An 8,912-nucleotide genomic window follows, 5' to 3' on the forward strand; every position below is an offset into this window, starting at 1 on the left:
AGGAGCTGCCGGTCCCTGCGCTGCCACGGGAGGGTTTCGGGGCATAGGGTGGGGATTTGTGGGGTTTGGCCCAGGCAGGAGCTGCTGGAAATGCACATTTGCTCAGACAAGCTGTCCTGCACCCCCTGGTTTTTGGGGAGACCACGTTAGGACTGCTGGGCACAGCCTGGCACTGGGAGCAGCTGGGGCACAGCTGGGAGCACCTGGGGCACAGCTGGGCACAGGAGCCAGGGCAGACCCCCATATTTCACCTCTGCCTGCAGAACCCCCTTTCCCCTCCCTGTTTTGGTACCCGAATCCAGCTGATGGTGGAGCAGCCGAAATTCCCATCGCTCGCCCCAGCATCTCCCAGTCCCTGTGCCCAAACTGGGATTTCCTGAACCCAGAGCAAGGCCTGGCAGGGCTGAGTGAGGCAACGCGGGGCGGAACCGGGCGGGATTGGCCCCTCCCGGGCATGGATGGATGGATGGATGGATGGATGATGGCTGGATGGATGGATGATGGCTGGAAGGGTAGATGGATGAGGGATGGATGGTAAATGGATGGATGGATGGATGGATGGATGGATGGATGGATGGATGGATGGATGGATGAATGGATGGATGATGGATGGATGATGGATGGATGATGGCTGGAAGGGTAGATGGATGAGGGATGGATGGTAAATGGATGGATGGATGAATGGATGGATGGATGATGGATGGATGGATGATGGATGGATGGATGGATGATGGATGGATGGATGATGGATGGATGGATGATGGATGGATGGATGATGGATGGATGGATGGATGGATGGATGGATGATGCATGATGGATGGATGATGGATGATGGATGATGGATGGATGGATGATGGATGGATGGATGATGGATGGATGATGGATGGATGGATGATGGATGGACGGATGGACGGACAGATGGATGGACGGATGGATGGACGGATGGATGGACGAATGGATGGATGATGGGTGGATGATGGATGGATGATGGATGGATGATGGATGGATGGATGGGGGATGGATGGATGGATGGATGGATGGATGATGGACGGATGGATGGATGGATGGATGGATGGATGATGCATGATGGATGGATGATGGATGATGGATGGATGATGGATGGATGGATGATGGATGGATGATGGATGGATGGATGATGGATGGACGGATGGACGGACGGATGGACGGACGGATGGATGGACGAATGGATGGATGATGGGTGGATGATGGATGGATGATGGATGGATGATGGATGGGTGGATGGGGGATGGATGGATGGACGGATGGATGGATGGATGGATGGATGGATGGATGGATGGATGGAGCAGCCCCTTCCCCATCCTCACAGCCCCCAAGGAGCAGGAGGGCATCCCCGAGGGCTCTCAGGGCACATCTCCCCCCCGGCAGGGCTCTGAGCCCCTCCCCATGGCACCACCCCGAGGTGCAACACCGCCCCGACCCCACAGCGCTGCTCACACCCACTTGGGCGCGTCCGTGCCCGGAGGGAAGGGGGAGAGGTGCCAACCCTCCCCCAGCTCAGCTGTGGGCACCAGAAATAGCCCTGGGGAGCAGCGCAGCGCCCCCCAAACCCCTCTGTGCCCACGCCGGACCGGATCAGTGCTCTCAGAGCTTTGCTGCTGCTCCAGGGGGGTTTTCCCTCTCCAGACACTTCGGGGATAAATCCATCCCTGCTGCACCTCTGCCCCCAGCCTGGGAGGGTGTGAGCAGTGCACGGGGCCTCTCTACTCTACCATACCCACACCCTGGGCTCAGCTTTCCTGGAGGATCAGCTCCCTCTGGATGTGACCAGGAGTCCTGGAGCTGAGATTGGCATCTGGGACTGGCACCTGGGGCCGGGACTGGCACCCGGGACTGGCACCTGGGACTGGCACTCGGGACTGGCACTGGCAGTGGCACCTGGGATTGGGACTGGCACTTTGCTCCAGGCTCCAGCTCTCCGTGGGGCTGTTCCCTCCCAGAGCAGGGAGTCATTCCTTCAGCAATCCTTGGAAAATGTGCAGTGGGAGGCAAAATGAGGAGAGCCTGGAGCTCCCCGGGGCGGCTCCTCTCGGTGTGAGAGCTTGGAGCTCCCCGGGAGCTTCCCGGTGCCACCACAGCTCTGTCCCAGACGAGTCTCCAGCCGTCTGCATTGTTTGAGGTTTGCCCAGCCCTGCTCCATTCCCTTCCCGGTATTTCCAGCCTGAATTGTTCCCTAATTGATTCCAGTGGATGGGGAAGAGCAGGAACAGCCCCCAGTCTCCAGTGACGCATTCGGGGCTGTGTTTTCTTTTCCTCCTGGTCCCTCCTGGTTCCCTTTTTTCCTGATCCCCCCTGGTCCCTCCTGGTTCCCTCTTTTCCTGGTCCCTCCTGGTTCCTCCTGGTCCCTGCTTGTTCCCTCTTTTCCTGGTTCCCTCCTGTAGCTGGAACTGGGCTGAGCTCTCCCACTGCCATCTTTCCTCCCATGAAGGAATTTCCTTGGCATCAGAGCTGCCCTTCCCAGGGCTCTTGGCAGGAACTGGCAGCTCAGCAGGCAGGACATGGACACGGCTCCTTCAGGTGCCTGGGGTGAGGAATTCTGGTGTTCCCAGGGGAGCAGAGGCTGGATCAGGGCAGGAACCCCCCACGCACCATCCAGGACATCCCTGACCCGTCTTTGTGCAGTTTTCCTGCTCGGTTTTCCCATTCCCACACTCTGAGAGTGGGAATGAACTTCCAGGGGCACTGATGCCCATCTGAGCCATGCCACATTCCCACGGGGAGATATTCAGATCCAATTTTCCTGCTGGAGGTCAAGGCAAACTGCTGGGGAGAATCCCATGGAGCCAGGCCAGCATTCCCAGGATCAGGAAAAGGCCCTGCTGGCTCCTGTTTATCCTTGCACAGCCTTTCCCTTTTTCCCTAGAAATCCCCCCAAAAGGGGAGGGGGTTAGGGTTACGGTTTCGACCTTGTGAGAGAATTCCCAACATTTGGCAATGCCCAAAACCCGGGAAAAACAGGAATTTCTTCCCTCCTAAACTTTTTTTTTTTAGGGAGTGGAACATTCCTTTCTTTAGAATTCCAGCTTTTCCAAGGAATTTTTGCCAGAATTTCTGGGATTTTTTCCCCTCTGGAATCACGCCCAGAGCCCCCAACTTTACATCATTCCAGAGAATTCCAGAGGGTTCCAATCCCCTCGTTACTGATCAGCTCCCAACAGCCCCAGTTCCAGGTCACCCCTTTCATCCCAGGGTTTTCATGGATATTTGATTCCCACTTGGAGTGTAAATATTTGGTGCCAGGCCGAGCTCTGATCTCCACAGCTGGAAAAAAACTGAGCTGGAGGCTGGCAGGGATTAAATCCCAAAATTAAATCCCTCTTCTCCACCTCTGGGATAAAATTCCAGCCCTTTTAGGCTGGGTTTAGGGGGAAAGAAACCACCTGGATGCCCCAGCCATAAAGAATCCCATTCCTGTCTCATCCCTGGGCAGGATTTCCCAGGTTTTGGAGCACCAGTTGGAATTTTCATGAAAATGTTGGGAATTTCCGTGGCTTTCCAGCATTTTTTCCCCTCATTTCATGGATTCTCCCATCCACCACGTCGAGGAGCAGCCGCTGCTCCTGGCAGCCGAGGAGCTGTGGCAAAAGGCAGCCGTTGCTTTGTCTTGCACTCGTTTTTCTTGGAATTTTTTCCCTTTTTTTTTTTTTTTTTTTTTTTAACCAGAAAGCAGGATTTTTGGCTGTGCCCTCAGGAAAAGCTCTATTCCTGGTGTTCTTTTGTCTCGCCAGCTGATGGTTGGGTGAAGGAATAGAATTAAATCAATGTGCAGAGCAAGGTCAGGGTTTGGGACAACAACAACACTCGGAGGCAGAGCTGTTAATTCCACCCCATCCCTCCATTCCCACATGGATCTGCCTTTCCTGGCCCAACCAGATCCATGTGGAGAATGCAAGCAACAAAATTCCTCTGGATTTTGGAGATTCAGGACAAAATAAATACATTTTCCCCCTTCTTCTTTACGCACAAGATGAAAAAAAGTGGAATTAAAGGGCATTTTCCCGAGGTTTTCCAATGTTTTGTTTGGGTTTTTCCACCTGATCTCCAGCTGCTCCAGCTGTGCTGCACATCTGTGCACTCAAATGGGGTAAAATTGGATTTTGGATGTCCTGGTGAGCCATGACTGAGCACAAACAATTAAAAAATCCACATTTCCTCATTGCCTTCCTCCACCCTCATCATCCTGCTCATCCTCCAGCAGGAAAAATCGATGGAAGGGGCCAGGATAGATCCCCAAACTGTGAATGTTCCCTGGGGTGATTTGTTGGCAGAAAACTGATAATAAATGTATTTAACAAACAAAAGGCATTTTAAAATAAATGATTTTAAGGATTTGTTCTGAAAGAAGTAATGATTTTTTTATATATCTATATATATGTCGAGAGAGAAAGTTTTTCTGGAATAAATGGAAAGGTACAAAAAATAAATAAATAATAATAATAAAGGGTTTTATCCATCTGTCAGTCTCTTGGCTATATTTTATAAAAATATTTTGATTTTTCTATTTCAGAAAATTAGAAACAGAATAGAAAAATATTTCTATTTTACTTTTTCAGATGTGACCTGGATGATTTTGTGCTTCTTTTTATTCTCCTTACACAGAGAAGAAAAAAAAAAAAAAAGGGGAACTAAAGAGCATTTTCCCAAGGTTTTCCAATGTTTTGGTTGGGTTTTTTCATCTGATCTGTTGGATTCTCCAAAACTGGACAGTAAAATTTATGGAATATGGGATAGGTGTGTACAGGATCTAATTTTTCCTCTTATTTTTATTTTGATAGGAGAAGGATCTGGGGGTTTTTTGGGGTCAGAGGAAGGTGGGAAGTGCCAGGAGCGCAGGTCCTGGGAAGGGTGAGCTGCTCCAGGGAAAGCAGCCGGGTCACTCTGTGCCCTTCACCCCCACAGCTCTCCCTGCAGCCCCAGGACCCTTTCCCTGCTGGAATTTTGATCTTCCCGAGGAGCACAAAAGGAGCTTTGCAGGGAAGCCCCAGAGCTGGGAGCGCCAGGGAAAACGTCCCTGGTGTCCTCTGCAGGGATCCCAAAGCCCTGAATAAATATTGGCACAACCCTGTTGGGCAAATAAAGGCCAAAGCTGCCAGGCCCGGCCCAGGCTTGTGGGGCAGAGCTGGGAAAGAGACAAGGGAGGTTTTTTTCCATAAATTCAGATGCTAAAATCCCCTGGGATTGGGGATACCCAGCTCTGGACCCCTTTGGGATATTCCTGCTGTCCAGCCCATCAGCGCTGGAGAGAATCCTCAGCCCCCAGCATCGCAGGGAGGTGGGAAGAGCCAGGCTGGGCTATGGGGGATCTGTGGGGTCTTTGTGGCCGGAGCCAGCGGTGATTTGGGAAGGGGACAATTCCCTCCGTCCCCTCCCGGGCTGCAGCTGCAGCCCTCGCCCAGCCTGAGTCACTGCCCAGGGCAGGTCCCCAGGAAGGAGCTGTTTGCCAAACCAGTTCTTCCATCTGCCACCCTCATTCCTGCACCTGGCAGGGCCGGATCCGGACCCGGGGAATGCTGCCCGGCATCCCCAGCCCCCTCCTGCCTTCCAGATGTTCCCAAACATCCCCAGCAGTCCCTTTGGGATGCTGCAGGGTCTCTCGGTGTGGCACCTGCTGCCCTCAGTGGGATGATGCAACAGTTGTGGGAGGTTGTAGCAATTGTGGGATCATGCAGCAGTTGTGGGATGTTGTAGCAGTTGTGGGATGATGCAGCAATTGTGGGATGTTGTATCTGAACAATGCAGGCCTCAGTGTGCACCAGGCTCGTAAACTGCTCTTATCAGAATTTTCTCAGAATTTCTCAGAATTTTCTCCCTGTAAAATTCATCAAAGTTACTAAGACATCAACTGAGCTAAAATAAGAACGAAGAAGCTGAGAAACCAAATACCAAGACCACAAAAACTAGATAGCAGAAGACTGTAAAACACCTAGACTGTAACCAGCCACAGATACTGAGAAACAGGGGCAGAAAACGAGGGAACAAGACAGAAACACCAATCAAGAAGCGTGTACTTGGGAATCTGTAGGATCTATAAAAGTGTGTGTAACGTAAACAATAAACAGCTTCCACTTAACCACTTTAGTCAATTGTACAAGAGTCCCAGGTTTCCCACAGTGGGATGATTTGGGTGTCCTCCCATTCCTGGCGCATTTTTGGGAGGCTCAGCCTGGTTATCCCACCCCAGCTGCCCTCCCTGGCACGAGTTTAGGGCCGGGAAGGAGGAAGCAGCGGGGTGGCAGCTCCAGGGCAGTGGGTGTGGGAGTTATTCCAGCTGGGCGGGAGGGGATCTGGAGGAGGGCAGCACTTCCTCCTTCCAGAGGAGCGTGACGAGCTCTGCCACAACCAGGCTGAGATCTGGGGCTCGTGTTTGACCTAGAATTGGAGCCAAGCTCCCCAAACCAGCCCGTTTGGGAGCTCCTGACCCCAAAACACACGAGGTGAACACTCCCTGTCTCTGTCTCTCTGCTTTGCTGGGCATCTTTCCTGCAGCCAGCCCCTCAGACCTGGAGCTTGCTGTGTTGTCAGGAATTTCTCAGCCAGGTTCAGTGGTTCAGAGTTATTTTCTTATCAGCTCAAGCTTTGGGTGGTGCTGGGATTTTTGTTTGATCCCATCTCTAAATGCACACGGAGATCCTGGACCCATCACATGTGGCTGCTGGGGTGACTCTGGGGGTTTTAGGGGTCTCTCAGCCCCAAATTGCCCTAAAGGGGGACAGGGAAAACTTCCCCAGCATCTGAGCTCCAAGTCCTTGGCCAAGCTGCCAACCCAAACACTGGGGAAAGCCTTGGAGGAGCTCCAGGAATCTGCTGTCCTGTGGGGCCTCAGGTGGTTCCACCCCAAGGAAACCCTTAGAAAATTTATTTTTGGAGCTGGATTTCCCCTGTGCTGAGCCTGGGCTGAGAGAGGTGATTCCAACAGCACAACAAATTGGTGCTGGAGCTTTGCAGTCACTGCAAGCAGGACCCAGCACAATAAAAAACTGCTTCTCTGGTTGAAAAGAACAATTTATATACATTTAAAAATCCTTTCTGCCCCAGAAATGTGCAAGGGCATGGAAAAACTAAAGGAAGGCATTTCCCAAAGTCCACTTGGGCCCTCTGGAGCATCCCTGGTGCTCGCCAGGGATGCCGTGGCTGCAGCTCTGCCCTCCCTCCATTCATGGTTTCACTCTGCAGCCTGCAGCAAGTGCAGAACTGGGGGTGTTTTAATTCAGTGCAAGCACAACATTGATTCCAGTTTGGAAAACAGCCTGGAAGTGCCTCCTCGTGGAGCTAATTCGGGCCTTGCATCTCCTCAGAGCCCTGTGGCTCGCATTTTGATGAGCTCCCTCCAGGGAGAGGAGCTGCATTTCTGTGGAACCAGGAGGGATCTGTGTGTTCTTGTGCTGACTAAACCCACCCACGCCTCGGGGCTTATTTGCAAGCAGATCCTGCATGGTTTGTGTCAGCCCCGATGGAAGGGCCTGATATTCCCGGGAGCTGACACTCTGCTATTCCTGGGAGCTGGCACTCTGATGTTCCCGGGAGCACCCAGGTCACCCGGTGTGGCTCTGGGTAGGGGTTGGGTTGATATTTGTCACCTCTGGATGCTGCCTTTGTGTCTGGGGATGGCGCAGAGAAGCTGCAGAGGTGGGGAGGGCATTGCTGAGCCATTTTAGGGTTGGGAATTCAAGCCCTGGAGAGCTGATGCCATGCGGAGAGGGGGATGGAGCAGCGAGTTCAGGTCTCCCAGCTCCCTGGATCTCCCTTATCTCCAGATAAAGATCCGGAATGTGGCCCACGGAAAGCTTCATCAGTCTTTTTTGGCGGGGGGCAGAGCCCCTGGAGTGTGGTAGATGAGGAGCAGCTTCCATCAGCTCCATGCACAGGGAGATGGATGGAAAAAGGGAGCTGGGAGATGGCAAAATCCCGGAATTGTTCGGGTTTTTGGAAAAGACCTCTGGAGATCACCCAGCCAGGGTCACCTGGAGCAGGTGACACAGGAACATGCCCAGGTGGCTGCACCTGTGCTCCTGACTGCCTTTCCCAGCAGTTTCTGATGGAAAGGCTTTGTTACCCCAATCTTTTTGATGGAAAGGCTTTGCTATCCCAATCCTTTCTCCCTTCTGACAGGGAATGGAAGCAGAAGCTGCTGCAGCAGCGCGGCCTCAAATCGAGTTTTTGCCCGGCAGGGAGAGCCCCAGGCTGCGGCTCAGCGTCCCCATCCAGGCTGGTTTGGGAGGCGTTTGATCCCCTAATGATAAAACCCAATTTCCGCCGTGCCGTTGACTCATCCCCTGCCCATGAAGCTCATTCCTGCCTGGCCCTGGCTGTCCCCATCGGTCGCAAGGACACCGCTCCCGGCCCTCCGGGCGCTTCAGCTGCTCTTTGATTGTTTGATGGCCTCAGGTGCCCGGCAGCCGCAGGAGCCTCGAGTTTGGGGCAAATTGAGGGGGTTGGGGTGCGGTTATCGCCCGTCCCTCGCTGTCAGGGTCCCTTTGTCCCCTGCGGTGGTGGCAGGGGCCGTGACCGTGTTCTGTGGGCAGGATGGCACGGAAGAACAAGGGCTTGGATGCAATTTGGGGTTGGCTAAAGATTAAGCTCTGGCCAGGTGGGAATGAGCACCTGCGGCCCCGGAGCGGCATTCCAGAGGCACAGGTCACAGGATGGGCGAGCTCCCGTGCCCGGCCGGCCACCTGCAGCCAGCGCTCGTCATGGCCGAGCTCCACCGGCTCTGCTCTGCCTGGAAAGAGTGTTCTAAAAATTGCCAGCTTTCCCCAGCTAAAGTAGGTGAAATATTTATAAACCCATCCTCTAGAGAAGACCTTTTGCGTAAGCATCAACCGCTCCGGCTTTAAAACCCGCGCCCTCCCCCCGCCCCAAGGCAGCTTGTGCTG

Source organism: Anomalospiza imberbis, chromosome 26 (assembly GCF_031753505.1).
Source record: "Anomalospiza imberbis isolate Cuckoo-Finch-1a 21T00152 chromosome 26, ASM3175350v1, whole genome shotgun sequence".
Classification (NCBI taxonomy): Eukaryota; Metazoa; Chordata; class Aves; order Passeriformes; family Viduidae; genus Anomalospiza; species Anomalospiza imberbis.